The sequence below is a fragment of the Halichoeres trimaculatus genome, unplaced genomic scaffold, assembly GCF_033239565.1.
Source record: "Halichoeres trimaculatus isolate MK-OKI-2021-1 unplaced genomic scaffold, fHalTri1.1 fHalTri1_scaffold_12, whole genome shotgun sequence".
Taxonomy (NCBI): domain Eukaryota; kingdom Metazoa; phylum Chordata; class Actinopteri; order Labriformes; family Labridae; genus Halichoeres; species Halichoeres trimaculatus.
The window spans coordinates 7,483,514-7,507,757 of NW_027437190.1; the positions used below are offsets into that span (position 1 = coordinate 7,483,514).

The 24,244-nt window shown below is 40.0% G+C and overlaps 1 long non-coding RNA gene across 2 annotated transcripts; it reads right to left on the reverse strand.

Moving 5' to 3' along the window:
- Positions 1 to 2,918: 2,918 nt before the first annotated feature.
- LOC141800290 (uncharacterized) lies at positions 2,919 to 24,025 on the reverse strand. 2 transcript variants are annotated; one of them, XR_012599323.1, is made up of 3 exons: positions 23,793 to 24,025; positions 22,296 to 22,369; positions 2,919 to 3,037 (listed from the first exon to the last, which is right to left on the reverse strand). It is a non-coding gene; the product is annotated as an uncharacterized LOC141800290 (long non-coding RNA). The 2 variants fall into 2 exon arrangements; XR_012599322.1 differs by lacking the exon at positions 2,919 to 3,037 and adding an exon at positions 14,952 to 15,050.
- Positions 24,026 to 24,244: the final 219 nt, after the last annotated feature.

Here is a 24,244-nt window from a genome sequence, read left to right on the forward strand (position 1 = left end):
CTCTCCTTCCATACTTACCTGTCTTTCTTCTTATCATGCCCTCCACTTCAAGGTAGCCAGGAGGCTTCCTTTTCCACCTTGTGTGTGGGCGTGTGTGCTTGTGTGCTTGTGTGTGTGTGTGTGTGTGTGTGTGTGTGTGTGTGTGTGTGTGTGTGTGTGTGTGTGTGTGTGTGTGTGTGTGTGTGTGTGTGTGTGTGTGTGTGTGTGTTTGCTGGTGTGCTTGAGTGTGTGACTGTGTGACTGTGTGCTTAATTTTCAGGAGTGGAGTCAGGTGTGTGGGAGTGGGCAACACCTGAGCTGCATCCTAATCACTCCCCTTTAAATACTGGGCTCGGACTCCACCAAGCCGCCAGATCTTAGTCTCTGCTTAACAGTTAGTCTAGCTCCAGCATTACTACTATAATTCTTTTGTGCCTTTTTTGATGCCCCAGCTCAATCCTGTTCTTCTCTGTTTAGAACCTGCTCTGGAACCCCAGCCTGCCATACCCTTCTCTACATCCCTGGATTCATCTACATTACCAGATTTACCCCCCACATTGGACATTCACTTTCCCCTCCCTGGACTCTTTTTTGGACTAAACAATCCCGGACTTGCTGAACAATAGTTTTTTTGTTATCAATAAACATTTTTTGAACACTGATCTGAATTCCAGTCCCTGTGTTCTGCTCGTGGGTTCAGAATTTGTTTCCTGCCTGACACTTCTGTCCTTTGCTCCTGAATTGGTCTCTCCTTCCCCTTTTCCTCCAGTATCCAGTCATATTTCCTCGTGTCCTCCATACTTCCTGGTCCTTCTTCTGTCCTCTGCTCCCAGCTGGGTTTCTCTTTCTCCTCTTGCTCTAGTCTCATTTCTTCTCTCCTTGTCTCCCCATACTTACCTGTCTTTCTCTTGTCCCCTGCTCCTGTTGTGGACTCTCCATACTTTCAATTTCTCTCCTCAAGCCCTTCCTGCCTCTCTCCTCTCCTCCCTCTTTCCTTTCCTCTCCTTCCACACTCACCTGTCTGTCTTTTGTCCCCTGCTCCTGTCCTGGTTTCTCCTTCTCCTTTTGCTCTAGTCTCATTTCTTCTCTCCTTGTCTCCTCCATACTTACCTGTCTTACTTCTGTCCCCTGCTCCTGTCTTGGTGTCTCCATACTTTCAATGTCTCTCCTCAAGCCTCTCCTGCCTCTCTCCTCTCCTCTTTCTGTCCTCCTCTCTCCTTCCGGTGGTGGTTTTGAATCAGTTAGGTTTTGAGTTTTGCTCGCTTCAGTGTCCTGAAACATCAATCAATCATAACATTTGTTTTAGTGAAATGAAAAAGATTTAACTTTCCAATATAGCACGTCTCTATCTAATGTCATTCATCTCTTCAAACTTATTTACAGTTTACTAAAGGACACTTTGTCCTGACATTAATCAGTATGAAGAAGGTGCAACTTAAGGACTGTGTATTTTAAGTTCTGGCTGATTAACACAAAGTTGTGATGAATCAAAATGGTAGTTAGAGTCATAATAATAACACCAAAATTCACTTCACTTTGACACCACTGTAAAAGGGTGATACTTTAATCTCTTGGCAAACGACAGAAAAAAAAGTATTTTTATTCACGTGTTACAGAAACAGTCCCTGAAGACATGTCAACACGTTGGTATCAATCATGAACGCTTAACAAGGAGGCTTTTCTTACACAATTTATAGACCAACTGTAGTCATCACAAGAATAGAAATTCACTTTTCATAAAATGAAGTCAGCATTTTTAAATCACCATCACTGTCATATGTTAAATTTATCCACGGAATTGCTGTAACACATTTTTAAGTAGGAGTTTAAAAAGCAGGATGTTTGAATGGGAAGAAAATTAATCCTGAATCCATTGTGTTGTTTTTAGAGTTATACTGCTTTCATGGTTTTCTAGTTAGTCTGTCAACAGTGAAACAGAATCTATGCTAGCTAGCCCCTGGCATTAAATAAGAGCCGTGTGTGAGCTTTTGTGGTATGAGACAATCTCGGCTGACAATATTAACTGGTCAGACTTATTTAACTCTCTGGCCTGTAAAATAACATCACACTTTCTTCATGATTGTCCAAAAAAAGGCCCACCTACAGAGTGATCCAGATTTTTTTATTATTATTATTATTATGTATGTTTTTTGCTACTTTTACTGCATAAAGTTATCAAACATCTGTGCTTGTCATTAAGTATGAAATATTTACAACTTTTTGTTTTTAACCCTTCAAAGGCCGATTTGTTTACACAATGCACCTGTTGGAAAAAACCCTCAAAGTTTACATTTTTAAATATTCTCAGTGCCATCAATAATTCTTACGTAATAATAATACAGTCTAAGATTTTATTAACAGCAACACTGATTAAAATTCATTTCTAGTTTTTTGTGCAGTGATTGATTTAGAATTTTAACCCTTGAAACCCCCGTTAGATGTGTATGAGTGTGCTTTTGCATGTGTGTGTGCGCGCTCAGGGGCAGCAGGTCTTGCAGACCACTTCATAGTGGGCCTTGCAGGCAGGCTTTTCATATTTGGAGCAAATGATTTACATTTTTCTTTTTGAGGTGCACACCTCACACCTTCTCCTTATTTTATTGGAAGGTTAAGGTTAGGGTTAGTCCCTGATACAGTGAATACAACCTTCTTTCCATCTTCAGAGAGAAAAACGACCTGGGAGCAGCCAGGCCTCTTTATAACCTAAGCCCTGGCTGCACCTGAATAAGCATGATTATAAACAGTGCTAGAGATGTTTTCTCTTTCCTCCAGTAGTTCTCTCTGGTGTTGGAGCTCCTCTTCGTACGCTGGCGTTGTTCTTTGCTCATCCATATCTCATAAATGCAGTGAGCAGCCGCCGCTGGTATAAATCTTTAAGATCCTGAAATCTGGACATCTCTTCACACAGTCAAAGACGAAAAAGAAAACAAAACGCTGAGGTCTTTTTCTGAGTTGTCTTCTTCTTCTTCTTCTTCTTCTTCTTCTTCTTCTTCTTCTTCTTCTTCTTCTTCTTCTTTTATTAGCCGTTGACAGCTAGCTTAAGGTGTATTGCCGCCACCTGTAGGATTGGAGTGTGACACAGGAAATTGTGGAGTAAATAATAATATCAACAAAAATTATACACACACATACATACACACACACACACATATGTATATATGCACACACATCCAAAATTCCAAGGTTAAATTCTGCACATTAAACCAGTCTCCCTCAAGTAAATCATTAACAGCTCATATTTTTTGTCTGCTGCTGACCCAAGGAGAAGAACCAAGTTTTCCTTAACAAGCTGGTATATCACCTGTTGTCTTCCTTTTACATGTTGAGTACACTCAACGAGAACATGTTATACTGTTTCTGCCGTCTTACAACTTTCACAGAGTCCTGTTAGGTGTTGTCTGAGTTTACATTCAGATTGCATCCTGTATGTCTTATTGTTGAACGGGTAGATACTGACTCTTTTTCATGTTCCTGTCCAAAGTGGCAACTATGATGAGGTGTTTTTGGATGCTGTATAAATGCCCCCCTGTGTCTGATACACTATTCTTATAGATGGCAAAATTGGGACAACACATTTCCACTTCTCACATAACCTGCATGTCATCATGGAGCTCTCCTGAGCAGCATTACAAATTATGATCAAGCAATTGTTAGTTTGAAATTATTGAAAGTTCTAAGTACATGGCACGAACAAAAATGAAAAATACACGTCGATTTACAGATAAAAGCTGAAGTAACCTTATAACTTAAACCTATGTCAGCCAATCAGAATCAACCCCTGTCATTTAGCTTGGCATTTAAGAACCAAAGACACAGGCTGTTTTCGAATTCGCACACTATACTAGCAGTGCCTACTGATTCGACCAAAATGTAGTATGCAGTATGCAGTATGCAGTATGCGAACAAATGTCAGAGATGTAGTATGAGAAAAACACCCGGATGACGTACTGAATCGGGAAAAATCCACAGTATGCATCGGACCAGTCTGCTTCGCCTACTGTTACCCATAATGCAACGCGCCTGGTCCCATATCAGAAATGAAAATGGCCAAGAGCAGAGCAACAACAACTGGAGTAGCAGAGGAATATAAATGTGAGAGCCATTTCTTTTTAATCTTTAAATCCTCATCATCTCCACCACTGAAAGTTAATATAAAATGCTCTCTCTGATTATATATTTGCAAATAAGTTACTCGTGGTTTGTTTATTTTGTACATTTTCAATAAAGTTTTTAGGGGAAAAAAAGTCAGCCGTAGCCAACTTCTGTTTTCTTTGAACTGAAGACCAGCGTAGCATACTACAAAAATTAACCCAACTGAACAGTCATACTACATACTGCTTATGAAAGTAGTATGTAGTAGGCGAATTCGAAAACAGGCTCAGGCTGTCCCCGAAATGGCATACTAACATACTACTCATACTTAGTGTGACGTCAAAAATAGTATGTAGTGTGTTCACATTAAATAGTATGAAAAGATTGTGTTTGCGAGAAATACCCGGATGTATAGACCAATCCTGAGAACCTCGCGAGGTGACGAGTCGCCATTACTGCGTTGGAAAACGCTCCTAGTAAGGGCATTTTATCCGATATTTGACAAATCTGGGAACTAAATCGTTACCAAGAAATTTCTTCACCAATGTGTTTCTAAAGGTGTCTTATAACATGTACTAAAAGTTTGAAGTTCAACTCCTGTGGGAAACCTCTCAAAAAAACTTCTCAAAGTTGGGGTACTGATAACCGATTTTCAAAAATTCAAAAGTGCTTAAATTGGACTTAAGTAACTTGTGAAGGCTCAAACTAGGGTATCCTGCTTGTTCCCAAGCAGCACATGGCTAGTTGAATATTCATGAGCTAAATACGAAGACTTAGCTGGTTAGCATGTGCAGGCTCACAGCACTAAGACGTAACTTCAGCTCATCTGATGGAGAAATAAACAACAAAGGACAGCAGTTAACTATCAATAACCGGGGGACCGCAGGTAACTTTCAACAAACGGAGGACATTACTTAACTTTTATGGCGAGGATAGCAGGACGGCTGGATGTCAAAGTTTAAGGTGAACAGCGGTTGCAGCTGGATTTATCAGACTTTGAGGACTTAAGTCATCAATGGGTGAGCGAAATAGTTCATTCAAAGTTTTGCGACATCCTGCAGAGTGTTTGTTGGTGTTTTGTGTTGTGGAAACGTAGCTGTGAGCTGCTCATGATAGAAAAAAGAAGCTAAGAAGCTAACTGGGAGTTTACTGAAGGTACTGATTGTTTACTGTATGAAATGCATCAAAATGTAAACAAGAGGCAGCTAGTCATACTTTTTTTACTTTTTCTATCCAACTTGAAAGCAAATAGATGGAGTAGTGACTTTTTCCAGTCACTTTCGAGATCCCGTAGTGTAGTTAAAGACGGGCTGCAGTGTGATAACACGATCGTCAGCTCAGGTTGAAGTTGGGTTCGGCTTTTTCGTTTCTTTAACTCAGGTAGTATTTTGTAGGACCACTAAAGTGTGTGGCTTCATCGTTGCTCTTGTAAGACATGATACTAGATGAGCGTTTGTGTTTCAGGCTGTTTTGTTGCTGTTAAAGGCTGGTTATAACCGCAAGTGGTATGAGTAAATTCTGGAGGTTGGTCGCATATAGAGTCAAGCGTGAACTCTGGACCTAAATTCAAATTTTTTACGTTATTTTTTAAATAAATATTTCACATGGGCAAAATCATTCATCTGTAAAACATAACTTAAGCCTTATGTCCCTCTGATTTCAGTACTCTTGTGGTTCTGCAACGTTTTTATTACCAACATCTCTATAGCTCTCACAGCCAGCGGGTGGTAGTAGATACCGCTGTTCCACCGCATTAATGGCGGCCAGCCACGATGGCGGCGCCCGCTAATCAGCCATAGGATTAGTCTATAGGAATGGGTACCTTTCACATTTGAAACGATATGGTACCGATGCCAGGTACTTGGCAATAGGTACCGGTACTCAATGGTACCAATTTTTCGGTACTTTTTTGTGTTTATCTGGGAAAAATACTAATTTGTTTAATCAAAATATGATTTATTTTTTCAATGTAACATATTTGTTCTTTAATATATAGCCTGCCAACACAGTGTTCATGTACAGCATGGAAAATCACCTACTCTTCCACTGCCCTACAGTCACAAGGATGCATTTAGGTACCTAAACATAGTACATTTTGATTTTACATGAATCGGTACCCGGTTCTTTTGACAGAATTTGGTCGGTACCTATAAAAATGCCAAACTTGGTACCCATCCCTAGTACTATATAATCACAGTCTCTAAGTTTGTTTTCAGTCAAAGTGTTTTGCACTGGGAAAAAGTCAAAGTCATTACTGACCTGCTCATGAATAACCCAGTGATCTCTCCTCCACTCATCATTTGACCTCCTTCTCGTCTGCTACAAACAGAAGCCACAGAAAAACTAAACCAGAGGTGTAACATTGATTTTCCAATCCTACTATCCCTCTCCAGCTTTCACACTTTGCACCTTTGTTTTCATCACTCTGTTCAAAGCAGACGCTGTACCATGGCAGCAGTAGAAAAGCCAGGTAGAACTAACACTGTGATCTATTGAAGAGGCCTTCATCCTGCTTTGGTGCAGCGCCCTCCTCCCTCAGATTTTCTGCTTGATTGAAAATCTTCAGAACCTAATCTGAACACCTAAACCAGATCCAGGTCCCAGAATCCAAACACGAGTTTCCGTGTGAAGGCAGGGAAGCTGACTGGTCCAAAATGTAATTGTGTGCTCAGGAATTGTTTATATTTACTATTTAAAAAGACTCTGAATGCGGCAGGCTTCTGATAATGCTGTGATATCCCCGGAGCATGAAACTGCCTCTCTTTCATGAAGAGTTGTTAGCCACTGGGAGAGATTAGCATTTTACTGCAGTGGATTGGTTGTCTGCACTGCATCAGTCCAGACAACTTTTCTCATCCATTAGTGTATTAGGAAAACAAGACACATTGGAGAGACAAAGATGCATGCGCTGGTGAGATAAGCGCGAGCACAGGGCTTAGGAACACCTAACCTTCACAGTTGCAATAAACAATAACATGTGACTTAAGAGGATTTACATAAGATGAGAGGAGTAATCAGAGGGAGTGAAAAACCAATGAGGCAGCAATGGCATCTCCTCAAAAGTCTCTGTGTTGCTGAATGAGGAAAGTTGCCATTCTGCTGGATTTAGAGGGAGCTGTTGTTATCATTTTATTTCCTCTACAGCACTACAAACCAACACAGATGTCACTTCTCTTTTTTTGACTGCATTCACGTCGGGCGAGCACAGCTCCGAGTGTTGACATGGTGAAACGCCGGCATTAGAAGGGCATAGCATGCACAAACAAGTGACATAAGATCACGCTCAGACAGATTATCAGCGCTCGCTGCTCAGGCAGAAAGGAGCTTGTTTGCTGGGTTGGGGCTAAACTTCAAACATTACTCTGCAGCTACAGTAAATGTGGGTTAGAGATGGGAAAGGGAGAAAGTCAGCTCAAAAATCAGTCGTTTTGTCTTTTTTGGTGCTGTTATGATCATTTTGGGAAACTAAAAGAAATCCCTCATATTTTTTTTATATCTTTTATCTAATTAGATTTTATTTCAATCTAACCTTGTCAGACTCACTCATCTTTTTCGTCAAAAAAGAAGACACTCTATTTTCATTCTGTGTACTCTCTTGTGTAACTGAATTAAAGAAAAGTGTATAACACAATTATCTATACAGGGAGGCCAAGGACACACTGCAAAAAGAAATCAAAGTGGAGCTACTTATGAAAATGGGTCAGGAGGAACACTGTGGGTTTAAGCTGCTGCACATATATCTGAATTTACATTCAACTGAATTTAATTTACTCCCCTCTCCATAGGAAGATTTCTACTGCCAAAAATATAGGAAGAACCCCCCTCACCAGAAGTGTTGATCAAAAAGGTGTTGTTTAAACCAGTTTTTCTCAAAGTGGGGTTTCAGGACCCCCAGGAGAACCATAGCTAGGGGGTCCACAGAATAATTTAAAAACAATTGTAATGCTCTGCTATATCATTCAAAAAGCACAACAACAAACTGGGGTGTCTTGTACAATAAAATCTGCTGTTTCTTCTAATACCCCTGCCCAATTTAGTTTTGTGTAAATCGTGATCGTGACATGTTTATCACATCATCATGCACAACAATAGAAACAACAAAAAAACAAAAAATAAAAAAAACCTAATAAAAACCTTGATGCAGTGGCGTGCACAGACTTTTTAAAGGGCAGGGGCAAAAAGAGGAGGAAGAAAAAAAGACACATATAGCGTATTTTTTTGCCACTCAAGAGGGCAGTTTATCACATTATAACCACTCAAGAGAAGGGATGGGTATCGAGTTAGGTACTTTTTTTTAGTTATCAACCGAATATTGTCAAAACTACTGGATACTGGTCCACGTAAAATCCAAAGGTACCATGTTTAGGTAGCTAAACACATCCTTGTGACTGTGAGGGACTGGAAGAGTAGTTTATTTTCCATGCTGGACATGAACACAGCATTGTAAGGTTATATACTGAAGAATAGATATGTTAAATTGAAAAAAGGAGATCTTATTAATAAACAATTTGATATTTTTTACCAGATGAACTCCAAAAAGTACCAAAAATTGGTACCGTTGAGTACCAGTATGGATTGCCAGGTACCAGGTATTGGTACCGTGTCGTTTCAGATGTAAAAGGTACCCATCCCTACTCAAGGGGGCAGTTAAGTGTGTCTTAAGGTAACTTTAGAGGGTGTGGGTTTTTTTTTTTAGACAATTGGGCCATAAGAGGGTGATTGCCCCCCCCCGCAATGCACACCACTGCCTCAGAGGTAACATTTCCTCGAAGATAACAAAATAAATTAATTGAAAAGTATAGATGTAGCCTGATTCTATTGTTGCAAAATACTAGATAGTACATTATTAATTTGTATTCATATTAAACTAATCATTCTTAATGAGGGGGGGGTCCTTGGAATAATGTCTAACCTGAAAAGGTCCATGGTCTAAAAAAGTTTGAGAAGCCCTGATTTAAACAAGCAACAAAACCAAAATTAAAGAGCATGAGAGGCCCTGAACGCCATCTTGGTCGTCAGCATCTGTTGTGGAAGTAAACAGGTAAAGACCCTCAGTGTTTAAACAACACGCTGATGAGTGAATCCCAAGTCTGTGTGAACGTGCTGCAACATTAACAAGCCTGAAACTTCTTTCTTTATGCTCGCATCAGATTTAAAACTGTACACATGTCACACTGTGCAGGAGGAACCCCCTGTTTTAAAACAATGTACCTTTATGTACACAGTGCATTAAATCCTCCTGGAGTACAGTCATCTAACTATGAGATGATTCTTGTGTTCCTCATTTCTGAATTTTCATGTATTCACACACACACAAAGAATGGTGACAGATTGCATTACCAGCAACAGAAGCCCAGATGGCAGTGTTTCCCTCAGGTTCCCAGAAATGTGACTCGCTTGTTTGGACTGTTAAAATATATATTTTTTATTGCACAAAAATGAAACAAGAACATGTATTTGAAACATTTGTGTAGAGAAAATTGAAGCTCATCAATATTAATTTTATGGTTAATTATGGTTGAGTAGGAAGAAACACTAATTACAGTGAAAATATGAGGTCAGGATATTTGTCAGAATATCTCATAAAAAAAATTCAGGTTGTTTACATCATATTTAATGTTGCACATACTAATAAAGAAGACATTATGATCACAGTGCATGAAATTCTGAAAAAGCAGATCTGTGACAGTCTCACTTTGAGGTTAAATGAATGATATATTCAACAGTGGTTTTCAGTCTTTAAGTGAAAAATAAATACACATGAAATAAGAGTCCCAATAAGACACAATGATGTAAGATTCCCTGACTCTTGGCCTGCGAAGACACTGGGAAGTCTGCACTGCACTTCAAAACGTTTGTCAGTCACATTGTTGCAGCTCAAGCATCACAAGGCAGCTGTTAAGCAGACTCTAAAAATGTTAAGCTTTCAACAATGGGAGGCAGAAAATGTGAAGGGAAACAATTAAATTACGCCTTGCATGAAGTTTGCTTTTCATTTTGTGAGGCAAATTTAGTGCCATGGTTAATCATTATGCTGTTGAACACGATTTGCAAAAATATTCAAGAGCTTTATGTGCCTCAGTGCCCCTTCTGTATTGAAAAATAATGGGCCTCTATCCAATTAAAAACTGCATTAAATCTCTAAAGTATTACATGCACTTTACTGGTATCTCTCTGATTAGGCTTTTCTGCATGTGTAGATGCTGACAGCACACTGAGAAAGGCAGCTGTGACTGACTGCTCCTTTTAAATCTAGTTTGGGTTCAGATTATTATGGATACAGGAGGTGCTTGCATGCGTTTATGCAGTGATGGAAATGTGGAAAAATGAGAAGTTTTTTTTTTTCAGGGGGAGAATTCTCAAATTAATAGAAATGCTCTGATAATAAGAAAAATATTTTACAGAAACAAAAATATATATTTGTTTTTGTTTTTTTCAGAATGCTTTTCTCCTTCTTCACGTTTTACTAATTAGACTGCATTTGTGAAATACTTGGTGCAATGAGATCTTTAATATGAAAGTTAGAAATTTAACTGAGATAAAGACTTTCAAAAATCCGATCTGTGATTGGATGTAAAATAGAAGAGGAACCTTTTGTGTCCACAACAGCCTTTATGTTTGGATTCTAGCACTGATAGGCAGCGAGTCATTGTTCTGCAACAGAGGCAGCAGTCCAACGTGTGAATGGATGATTTATGTGACCATCTGCTTTGTTTTGATCATAATTTGATTATCTCTTTTTGTGTGATGACTTTCCATGTCAAGACCCATTTCGTTACACAAACGCACGCACACGTACGCTGATACGCACGCGCACACAATCACGGATACGCGCGCACACACACTCTCACACGTACTCCCACACATTTGCGTAAACCCAACTTCGGAGTAATTGAAAGGTCTCAAACCCACAGTCCACACTCACACATCTTTATTCTTTTTAAAACTTACCAAATTATGATTACAAGTAACAAGCAGGATAGTTGCACGACCGACTCACTCCCACTATCTATTTGTGTTAATTAAAAGATTTGCAACTACATGTGTCTGCAGATAATCAAAATGTCTTCTGCAGCAGCACTCCCAGATGCATCGGCACTCCAGAGCTCATTTGCTTGCTGCGATCTCATGTTTGTTTAGAATTAATCAATCTATCCACAATTGAGTTAATTAATTAGTATTTTAATGCTACTCTTTATAATTGCAGTCAGATGAGTCTGCAGACAAAGCAATCACATTAATGCAAATACAACAGATAATTGTTATCCAAACTTCCTCAGCAGCAGGGGAGAGCTCGCTGAGTGCTGCAGCGCGGCCCCGGCGCGTCCTGAGGAGGCACTAGATGGCACCATTGAGCGGAGTTTCTCTCTGCTGTCCTCTTGTCACTTTCTGGATATTGTTCAATTAACTGTCCTATGCTGTCCTCATCGGGGTAGTGTACATATGCATTAAGGGATCGATGACACGAAGGGTTCCCGTGATACCCTCGCGTGTAGATGCGCGTCTATGAAGTGTTGCGCCGATGAAATAAAAGGTCATTTTTGCGACAAGTGCAACATACAGAGTATCCTGTTAAAAAAGTGATATTTGCATGTATCTATTGTAAATCAGAGGGGGGACATTTTCTGCGTGTGCCTCTGCTCCTCTGATAATGTGTAATTTGGTTTTTCACAAGAGGTATCAGCGGCTTGACCTTAGGTTTCTTTCACGAAATGTCAGGGTCTGTGTTCTTTTCAGGAACATTTCCACAAAGGTTGTCCAGTGTTTAAAGCCTCTTTTACCAAGTCTCTTTTTAAATTCCTGCAGCGATTACTTCACGCACACAAACAGGGTTTGCACACTACATCAATCTGCCATTTAATGCATGCTCTCAGTGTTATATTTAGGATTTATTCAAAGAATAAAAATAAAAATCTGCATGCACATTTTCTTTTTTCCTTTTTTCAGGAAGAGATGAATTTAGTTACAGAGCTTCACTGCATTGTTACTCCTTCAAACTTTCCATCATTCAAATTTATTCACAGCATCTTCATCCTCATTATCACCAGCATCATTAAGCGCAGCTCTTTTTGGACTCCATGGCTTTGTGGAGAACATTTTTGTTTACCCAGTTCCTGGTGTTTCTCAGGAATATGCTTGTATCATTCGGCAGCCTCTCAGCTAGAGCCATTATTCCCTCATCTCTTTAGTTTATCTCCTCTGATGATCTGCTCAGATAGATATGACAGCTGAATAAATATGCAAACGTAGTGCGCAGCCCCACACTTCAGCACTGAATTTCTATTATGCTCTCAGATTTAGAGACGAACAGTATACTGTGATAACAATGGGACTCTTTGGGGATTTGGATGAATGAGGGGTTTTCTTCTCTGTCATCTTCTGATAAACTATTGATATCAGTTGGAAAAATCAAGACACTTTTCACTCGCTCGTTTCGACTAATTAAAATCTCTTTTCACGAATCTTCTGTTCAGAAGAGATCCTTGAATATCACCAGATAAAATGGGATTCATGAAATCACACTGTCATTAATTAACTCAGTAAGCAGTGTCATGTCTTTAAGTCTTTAGTCTTCTACCTGACCTTCAAGATCTGTTTTATTTCAAGGAAATTTGAAGCAGAAGTGTTGGAAATAGTCTCACAGCTGTGACCTAATTACCTGAATTTTTTGGAGGTAGTGACAGAGTGGTGGAGATTTATTTGTGAAATTTGATTTATTCACATAAAAGACAAAAAAGGTAAAAATGAAGCTCCTTCATATAAACTGGAGATGCTGTTTTTTTGTCCTAAATCAGCCAATCAGAGCAGAGGATTTTCATATTGTAAAAGACAACAACAAAGATGGACAATCATGATGACAAATAATAAATCTTCACAATCACAGCTCTGATTGGTGGCTGTCAGGCTTGTGGGCATATGCTGGCTTTTTTTTTTTATGACTATCTCAGCTTTAATACTTTGGGCTTCCGCCTGGCCCCCAGCTCCCAGCATGCTTTGAAACATGTAAGTCTCTTTTCAATCAGTTTTTTAGCATGGCATCGATATTGGCTACATTTGCGGCAGAGGAGGCGCTTTGGCAGTTGTGTTTGAAAAGAAATGCCACGGGAGGGGTCGGCTTGACCCAGCTTTAATGCAAAACTGAAAAGGAGAGGAAACAAAAAAAAAAAACAACAAAAAAACGCCACTATATTTAACCAAATCTGCAGCTTACTCAGAAACACATGATAATGATATCCTCTTAACACTCCTTGCTGCAGAATTACAGCCCTCACGGCAGCAGGGGCCAAGATTCAAGACTAGAGAGAGGACGCAGTTATTACAGCACAATCGTTTGGTTTTGACTGTTTCTGGCCCCTTTCACCTTTTTCAGTCAAAAGGGCGACACAACAAAATGAGCAATTAATGAAGCAATCCAGTGACTTTTCTTTTAAAGAGGGAAACAGCACCCACTGATCCCCACAGATCTCTGATAGGCACATGTAAATGTGATGCTATTTTTGTTGGGTGGCTCTTTTTTTAAGGGATTTGTTTCTGCGTTACATTAATGTGATGTTACTGAAGTGCAGCATCACAGGCTGTAGTTTAACTTGATATCTGGTGCTTCACAGAGCAGCTACAGCGCTGCACTGTTAAGAGGAGGAACAGTAACTTCTCCTGGATGTAAGTGTGTGACGTACAGCAGCTCCTTCCATGGAATATTCTCTAAAAATAGAAACATCTTCCTTGACAGGTTTCTTGTTGTTTTTGCAAAATCTTAATTAGCGATTAGTTGGAATAATTCTCAAATTGCTTTTTTTTCTCAGTGGAGGATAGTCTGTTATTTTAATTAAGCAGAGGTCAGAATTATTAACTCAGCAGGAGTATGTTGAGTGAAGCTGTGGAAATCAGCAACAACTCTGCAGATCTTGCAGTAACACCAAGCACTTCCTCTCCTCTTCCTCTTTTCAAACTGTTTAAAAAAACAGGGGAAGGAGGAAGACGGGGGACTTGTGTTTCATGTCCCTCTTGATTCCTTTTTGATAACTTATAGTTGATACAGTCTTCCCCTTACACGCTTTATTCGGCTCTTTGGGGACAGTTGGACGGCGATTCTGTTCAAACCAGACCCCTGATGAGAGCATCTGCTGGGTGTGAGAGCCGGGATGTGGAACAGGAAGAAAAGTTTAAGTATTTAGAGGGAAAAATAAATAAAGGTTGTGTAAAAGAATTTAAGAAAAAAAGATCTCTGCAGGAAGAGATGGGATAATTAAAGGAGAGAAATCGTCAGTGCTCTCAGAGAAGATAGCTGATCAGACTATAAATCAAAGTGTCTGCTATATCTCAGTTCAAATCTTTTGACAGTATGTAGCTTGTTTTCCCGCACAACATGGCAGCTGGCTCCACATCAAGTGGAAAGATGTACAGTGTATAAAGATTCCAATTTCTGCCTCCTTCCAGATGAAGAAATCAAAAAAGCAGAAACGTCTTATACATTCTTAATCACTCAGTCTTCTGTTAAAGTTAAAACAGCTTTTCTCCTCTCTGCTATACTCTCAGGCTTAGGAATCTGATGCCTGGTAGTTAGCGTATTAGTTATATTACGATTTAAAATCCTCAGCACAGTGACTCAGTTAATATGTAAATACAGACAGAGGAATGCAAATTTCAGCAGCACAGAACAGAGTTCATTCTTGGGTTTATTTGTTAGAAATCTCTGCAGGGAAAGATTGCAAAGTGTTGTACATTCTGTCTGTGGCCAAAAGGCAATTACTGCCAGAAAGCTTTTGACTCCTTCTGATTATGTGATGCCTTTCAAAAAATTACACAGATTTCACATCACATGCTGAGCATACCTCGGCTTCAGTTGGAAGCCTCAGAAGAAAATCCTGACATTCATGCACGCCACCCCCAAGCCCCATATCTACTGTGGGCTTTATTTTGTCTGTGGGGATGATGACAGACAAATAGAAGGGGGTGCTGCTTGCTCTCCCTGGTCAGCGCTGTAAAAAAAGATACCCATATTAACAAGTCATTTAACAACAAGTCGCTTTTTTTATGTGGTCTTGTTTTTCAAATATGTTTTTCATAACAAAAAGACCAGTTTCAGAAGCAAGCAGTCTCTAGAAGAAATCATGTTTTCTTCACACTCATATTGAAGACACTTTGTGACCTTCTGTGTCTTACGCTATGAGCATTTAGTGGATTAATTTGATCTGTAAGGGAAACTCCTTAACAAACACATACAAAGGTCTTCAGAGAGTGAGTCTGATTTTAAACACTGACAATGATTTTGTAAATATAGTTAACATTCAAAAAACAATTAGTAAGGTAGTCAGTGTGTGAGGTGGATCATTTTGGTTGTGATATTAATTACAAAAACATTGTTAGTCATCTAAAAGAAAGCAGTATGTTCCACAAATTAACCTTAAAATGTTGTTGGAACAGTAATGAAAACATGTCGCTTCATTTTTGCAGAGAAGAAAAAAAAAATACTAGACCATTAAAAACAACAAAACATTAAAAAAAACTTGTAAAGGCTTTTTGGAATATCAAATGTGTTAACCAGGTGCACAGGTTCAGGTCAGTGTCCCATGAGTAGAAGTCATGATCCCCAATGTGAAGTCTACAGGTTGGACTGTTGCTCTTTGACTCTGTCACATGTCTGTCATCACTCAAATTTCACTGCTTCTAGCTCCATCTACTGTCCCATGTCTAGGTGAAGGCAGGAAAAAACCCAAACACTATTAAAAATAATAATAAAAAAGTATCATTTATGTTAGGATTTCAACAGGAAGTAAGAATGAGCCATGAAACATGGACAACCATAAGCTACCATGCTAAAAATGTAACATGCTAATCTAAGCAGCATAGCTCATGCTACTTGTTAAACACAAGATTTACCCTCACAGTATATCCAGTGTTGGGGAAAAATTACTTCTAAAAAGTAATTAGTTGTAGTTACTGGTTATTTTTCCCCAAAAGTAACTGAATTAGTGACTGAATTACTCCTCCATAAATGTAGTTAGTTACTAGGGAAAGAAACTGTAGCACTACTTTTTTGAGAGACCTTGGCAGAAGAGTGCCTTAGAAGAATTTAGATTTTTGAGCAGGTTTTGTTCTGGGACAAAATGTACACTTTACGTTTTACATCAATGATACGTCAATGATATAGTGTCTGTACTTACATCCTGAAAACACCAGTTTAACTCAACAGACGGCTCCAGACTCGGTGTTGTTGTTTCTAGTTCTCTTGAGTGGCTGTGTGCAGCTTACTGAGGTTTCTAACAACAACATCCACCTATCTGAACTCGGGCACTGATTGGTTTATGATAAAATTGTACTCTGTTTTAAGCCAATCATCACTTCACCAAAGAAGGACAATCACAGGAAAAAAAAAAGAGAAAAAAAAGTTTGCAGCTTCTGACTCACTGTACGAGTGAGTCAGGTTGGATGACAGAACTGTTAGATATCAGTACATAACAACGCTTTACATTTCACTGCCAGTAACGGTAATAGCGTTGCAATGTTTGATATAGTCATTAATTAGATTACCTGTTAATGAAAATAAATAAATAACGGCTTTAGCAGCGCTGCCATTTTTAACATGGTTATTCCCACATCTAGTTATATTTAGCACAGATTTTACTATTAATGTAATTAATTTGATGGACAAAAAGTAACTTAGCTACATGCTGAAGTGTCCTTGAGCAAGACACTGAACCCCAAATTGCTCCCATGGCTGGTCATTTGTGTGGGGATGGGTACAGATGGTTAAGATCAAACTGATGGTTCCTAACTCTCTGCCATCAGTGTGTGAGTGTGGTGTGGATGGTTGAGACCAGCTGTGTAAAGTGCTTTGAGTGATCAGAAAGACAAGAAAAGCCCTAAAGAAGTACTGGTCCATTTACCATTTACCATTTACCAATACTAGAGCTTAATGAATTCAACATTTTTGCACTAAAAAGACTCTAACATTTAGCACTGGATAAATTGGGAACTCTGTTAATAATTTAGGTTGCTGGCTAAGCTCAGCAAGTGGACTACAGTCTTTGTCACAATGGTTTCATGATCAAGTCCTAAATCCTAGCACCATTTGGTGCATATCATCCCCCACATTTCTGGTCAATATTAAACTGTCCAATCAAATAAAAGCTAAAAACTCCTAAAATGATCTTAAACCTTTAAAAAGAGATGAGTTATGCCTGAGTTCAAGACTGAGCTAACTGATAGACGCTTGAAAATCCACACTCACTGCTAGTATTGGTAAGTTTCCTGAGTAAATTGAAATAATAAAACTACACTGTTCTTTAAATAAATGCTTCATGTGAAATTTTCTAAGCATTTTAACTTCACGCTGGGTAAAACGACGTTTGCTACTGAATAATTTTCCCAGTGTGGTCTCAGCAGGGCTCAGGGTGCAGCAGCGTCAGTCAGGGGCCTCAGCTCTGACTGACACTCTGTGAATGATAGTGAAATCTAGCAGGTGCATTTGGCTTGCATACCTCTGATCAGTACACCGCTGTGCTTGTCTTCTTAGCTTTCTCTGTAATAAGCTCCTTCAAAGATCAGTATGTACACCCTCCAACCCCCCTTCCTCCTGATAAGATCTGGAATATGTAGTTCTCTCCTTCCCTTTATTCCCAACTCTTTTCGTTTTCTCAAGAAAATGTCAGTTTAATCATATCTTAATGCTTTGATAATGGGGTTCTTTTACACGGGCGAAGAACAGTCACTTCAGTGTCTTAAAAGCCCAGGATATGGAGGGAAGGAGAGAATGTCTCTAAATTAAATTTGCTCTGGACCTGCCTCTGTGCATGTGCATTCGATTTGTGTGTGTGTGTGTGTGAGTGTGTGTGTGTTAAAGTGGAAATTGAGGCGTTCTTTCACCCCTCTTGACAATCACACAAAACATGTAATTGTTTAATGTGTGCAAGAGGAGACTATTAATATTTAAATGTCAGCTTGCTTGATTTAAGTAATTGTGAAAGTTTAAATGGAGACTAAACAGGGATGTCAGTGTAGGCCAAAAACCTGCCACTTTATATGTATGGACTGAGCCTTATCTTTATTGCTTTACTTAAGTATTTCACATAATGAGGAGTAGAGACGAGGCACTTTTCATTCCAGACTTTTTCCGCTGGTTTCCTCTCTCTGTGTGCTGTTTTGAGTATGAATTATTTCCACCAAAACTGCCAGAAGTAAGTAGCAAAACAAGCGCAAACAAGTAAATTATTTGTAAAGTGTCAGTGCATGCTAACGGAGAAGAAAGAAACGCAATGGTCCCAAATGGAAATGCGTGTGCAATTGTGCAGGTGTGAAGCCAGCTGCTGGGCTGCCGAACGCCCCCCCACTTCCCCTGTCACTCACAATGACAGGCAGGTACGGCGGCGAGCGCACACACACGGTCCCTTAACTACAAGTGAACAACTGTTAAGGTGTGTGTTTCTCAAAAGCAATGAGGGAACTGTCCTCTGAACTTGTGCTACTCAGAGTGTTGGGGGGAAAGGAGAAAAAGTTGTTCTTGTAAGGCAAGGCTCTGCTTTTCAAACAAACCCTGAAATTGGTTTGCATTGTAGCGGGAGAAAACTTGTAGCGGCACCACCTACTTTTACCCAATTTGGCGAGTGTGAGAGGAAAAGACCAGAGGGCATATTTAAACAGCCCGATGGCTCCTCCATGTTGCAGTTGGTCCTCTCTGAGACCGAGAAGCTGTCGGCTGCAGCATTGTCTTGACCTACTTGTGACTGGTTATTGCGCTGAATTAGAGGGATGGCTGACAAAAACAGCTCAACAAAGGGAGGGGGAAAACAGCTCAAGAACAAATAGCCATTTCTGGTGGAGTTTTGAGTTTTAATCAGTGAAGCAGAAGCCAGCAGAGAGCAGGGGAGTCTGCGCGCTAAAACATTATCTGCGTCTCAAGATGGATCCTTGACTAATCCCGCCGTCTGAGCTCAGCGCTCCCAAGATGCTCTGAAAGGAGAGGAGGAATGCTGGAGAAAAAGGAGGTGGTGAGGGAAGGGGGCCGTAGATTCAAAAAACAACAACAAAAAAAATCCAGTTTAGTCCCCCCCACAGGCCATTTTTAGTTCAGGGACAAAACTTTGGTCCTAATTGCACCCTCTCCATCAGCAGCAGATTTGGTCGCCTCTTGCATGGCTAAGCTGAGGCTGCTAGCTGCTCTACATCCTTAATAGCATCTCACTCATTTTGGCCAAGTATTGGAGACTCCAGTGTTACAATTCAACACAAAAGCATCATCAAACTGCTCGGAAGACATCCTCTTTTGATCTTTTAATTAGTTAGCTTGCATTGGGTGGTACAGTAAGCAGCGGATTTGTTATTTATTTGCTGAAACACTGACTGCCACATTATTGTGCGGCTCTACGCAGGCTGCTGTCCTCTTTGATTCAGCCTAATGGAGTCCCACCAAGCAACATAATATGTGCTGTATGAAAAGCCTATAATTCCAAATCATCTTAAAGGAGTGATGTGTACGGCAAGAAAGGAAGTCTAAACAATGAGACAAACACAAAAAATATAAAACAAAAACTTCATGTGATTCTGCACAGACATGAAACTGATTGTTGGAAGAATCTGTTTACAATAACCCATTAAAGGGGAGCTACTTCTCTTTTATCTTTAGCATGAAGCTCCAAAACCTAAATGAGGAAATGCATAGTATGACGTTCACAGTACAGTGGGATCTCTGTGATTTTACAGCACAACAAATGTTTAGCTTTTAGCTGCAGAAATTTTGACATTACACTCAATGCATTTAGCTCCAGAAAGCGCATGTTCAGTGCAACTAATACCATTAAAAGTGCCCTGATGTTGGAGTAAAACGATACGTGTCACGAGGAGCAAAAAGGAGAGTGAAGTGATGCGGTGGACGGCGTCTAAGCTGTTGCAGATTGCTGCTGCTGCTTAACAGGACTCTGTCACTGGCACTCTGTAAAACTGTCAGGGTTACCATTGAGATGAATCTAAAACTGGCCACAGGGTTATTTTTAGACTTGGCTGCAGGATAAAAAGTTTCTGAGCCCCATAAGTAGGTCAGCTCAAGTGGTGTTCAGATTGCTGTTATGTACAATTACTGAAAAGTAGCATCTCTGGTCGGAGCAACTTTTAATCCATACTCCAGTGAATGAGCAAGTCGACTTCTTCAGCACCAACTTTTTAGAAATCTCCCCTGATCCACTGACAGTTTGTTCTACAAGTTGGCTGTGTCAGCATACCTGTTGTTAGCGCTGTGTCTTAAAGAGCTGCTTTTAAAGTGATACTCCGGGATGGAACAAGTTGGGTCCTATCACAAGGTTTTGGGCAGAAATTAACCCTACAGCAGTGATTTTGTGCAGCAGAAGCCCAGAGCGCTCACACCAAACACCCCCTCCCTGCTCCTCTGCCGGTTTCCTCTGCACTCAGACGGGGCCATATTTTACTTGACCAAAAACACAAATAAACGGACTCCGACCGAAAAAATCTGATATCGGTCTGCATTCACGCTTTATTTAGAGAATTTTCAGCGCATTACTTTCACACAAAAACACCGCTAAATAAGGCTCTAGTTCTCATCGTGTCGTAAAACGGCGCTACCTCCGCTGCAGAGCCACAGCTGTATACGAGGCACTCGCTGCTTAGTGTATCAGTCCGCGCGCGGCGTGCCAGATATAAACAAACACAGGTAGTCTGCCAGGATGAAGAGACAAGATGAGAACTAGAGCCTTATTTAGCGGTGTTTTTGTGTGAAAGTAACGCGCTGAAAATTCTCTAAATAAAGCGTGAATGCAGACCGATATCAGATTTTTTTCAGTGGGAGTCCGTTTATTTGTGTTTTTGGTCAAGTAAAATATGGTCCTCTGCTGTACAAAAACACTGCTGTAGCGGTAGTTTCTGCCCTAAACCTTGTGATAGGACCCAACTTCTTCCATCCTTGAGTATCACTTTAATGTGAGGCTGTGGCTGTGTGTGTGGACTGGGAGCTGATTTCATGCGGTCCGTTGTTAGTGGAGGTTTTTCTCAGTGTAACCTTTAAGATCTGTACAGTGATGTTAGTGCTAATGCAGAACATGCATTACAGCATCTAAACATGTTTGTTCAGCCACTTTGGTTTTGTATTTAATGACCAGATGTGTTGGGATAACAGCGAGTGCTTAATTTAAATTATAACAATAATGCAGCAGGTTTCCCTGTGATTTTTATTCCCCGTTGGCCCGCGGTCGCAGCTGAAAATATCTCACATATTCAAGAGCTTTTATCTTGTCCGTTTAAACCTTCTTACTTTCATGAGGTTAGGGGCAGATTTCCATTCACTTTTAGTGTAGCATTTAATGAGCGCGGTCAAATAAAGCCCTGCTGTATAAAGTTGTGTATCACAACTGTGTGTTCAGTTGCATTAATTGAATAACAGGGGGGGAGCAGGTGACAGTGCTGCAGTGAAAATGATGAGTGGCTCTAACAATGGTGTGGCCCCCATTCCAACTCTGACAGGTAAACAATCTAATTGATTTTCCATGCTGTCTTGCTGGACTGTTCAATGCCATATTTCTAGTTTAAACGCAGACCATTCTCAGTGTTTGCAGAACAGACAAGCCCGTCATCTGTAGCACTGAAAACATGTCAAGTTAGAACGAGTAATTTGTGGTGATGAATGACAAGTGCAGGCTCCTGTTCAGTAGTCTGAGCGCTCATTAGAAAACACATTTTCAGATGTCACCAAGCCTCCGTGTTTTTGTACTTTTTGGGGAGAATAAACAAATATTGCTTGAATACTGCAATGTCACAGAATGAGCAGAAGGAATTTAAACCTCAATTGACATGTCTCACGCAGCCGACTTTTTTGAACGTTGACAGCCATCTGTGTGGATTCCTTTCACTCTCCACTAATGAGCTGTGGGTTGAGGAGACCCAATCTACACAGGCCTGTCCCTGGGGCCCTGTGCAGCTGCTGGGCACACACACACACATGCTTAGACACACATACAAAGACGCACACACATACACACAAACACACATGCAGGCATCAGCTTCACTCTTTGTATGAAGACACACTTTGGCTTAACAAGATCTGAAGTCACATAACTTCACATACAGTGTGTTGTTGTTTTTTTACACACACTTTCCTGTTTGCAGAGTGTAAAAATGCCATCACCAGAATGAAAGAAGGGTATTCTAACAGAATATGAATGCTTCCCATTATGTTTTGGTTTGACATAAACAAAAATCCAAATTAGATGATTAATTCATACCTTTTGTTTTAGCCTGTCCCGGTATCTTTCCAAAAAGGTGCAAGAGTCCCAGAGATTCAGGCAGACTTGGGCGTCTAATGTGAAGAAATGGAGGTAGCACATTAATATAACGTTCAGTCAAAGTTTGAACATCTGCTCGTGCTTCTGCCTCATCCCATTCCTGTACCTGTTAACGTAGAGGCACAGTGCAGAAATCTATTTGATCCCTATCAAGCACAAAAGCAGATGAGCTGGAATGCCACTGATACAGGGTGTGAATAGGAAATGACAGGAAGAGCTAATCAATGTCCTCCAGGACTGGCAACCGCCTCGCCTTTGTTTCTTTTTGTAAATACAAGCCTCTTTAACATCACAATATAAGCCATTATCTCGCTCGGCAAGGTAAATTTTGGGGAAGCTGCACAAAAACATACATTTCTCCTCAGCTTGGAGCTGATCAGTCGGGTGAGATCTAAAGTCATGCAAATGTTACTGCAGAAAAATACTGGCAAAACGCATTCTAATTATTCCATATCAGCACATTTGCATGGAAAGGATTTTTTTCTTAAGAAGCGAAGAGTTTATGATCAGTGGAGCTTGGGCATGGGAGCTGTTTAGGAATTCACTGCATTTTGATCTAATCACAAAATCAAAATATTCATGAAACACAATGATATCTCCCTGAAGCAGGCGGCTAGCCATTAATTTTCAAATTCAGGTAATTTATTAACACTTATCAGAGACTGAAAAAGCCTTGCTGTGTGTTTGTAAAGTGGGTGAGAGGGAGAGAGGAGTTTGAAAAAAACTGATTCCAGATGATTTATAAGGGTGTGCTGGGTGCATTTTTAACCAGGTATTCAATTAGAATGTATAATGTCCAATTTTCTATTATAGATCTACAGTTAAAAACTCTATTAAAGCACCGTTTTCTTTTGCATGCATATCTATTATCTGCGTTTACTACAAATTTGATGACTCTGGTTTTGTCATTGGGCTTTATTTATTGTCACTGGTCTCTTATTAATTGGAAGAGGTTGGACCATAGTCTATAAGATGCTGCTTGGACATATTTTCTCTCCTGTGCCTGGGGTATTTGTTCCTACATTACAGCTATCATTAAAACACATAAATCACAAACCTCAGGCAATATCACAATGACCAAAACAACTGTTGAAAAAAAAACCTTTTCTAAGACACACGGCTCACAGTATTAACAGAATGATTGTTGAAAATGTCCACACTGTAAGGTATATTTTCTTAGTCAGACAGATACAGACACATGCAGTCATTAAAAAATCCACAGAAACAAATCTTCAGTCAAGGTATTAGCCCAGAGGTTGTTTCTCACATTAAAGACCAGAATTAGCATGTTGAGGCAGCAGAACTCTAGCTGAAATGTGCTCAGTGGAGGAAGGCTATGTGTAGCTAGTAAGCTAGTTAGCCTTACATGCTAACATTTACAGCTTCTTGAAGAGTAAACAAGAAAAAAATTGAATCTAACACTTGTTTTGTCCTTACCTCAGGAGATGTTAGTAGCTTCTTTGTGAGGCTGTTCCAAGTTGGCCAGAGCTAGCACTACCTGCTAACAGCTAACAGAGCTAACATGCAGACTGTTAGCTAAACCTCTAATCAAGAGGCTGAACTCAGCAGTGCAGTCAGGTTTGGTATCCTGGGTCTACTGCTTCCTCCTAGACCTTCCTCCTTCTTTCCTTCTTTATCCACAATGTGTGGTCTTCATCCTCTCTGGGAGAGTCCAGAACACACTTCCTGTAGGTCTCTAACAGAATAAATAGCAGCAGAGTGAAGAAATATTTTGGGGGGATTTTAATCATCTGAACTTTCTTTGACTTTCCTCCAGGGGCTCTCAAAACCTGATACCAGGTAGTAGCACTAGCTACACAGCAAACAGAGATCCATACCTGTGCCTGGCAGCATTTACTTTAGCAAAGCTTTCTGTCCTCAAAAAAAAA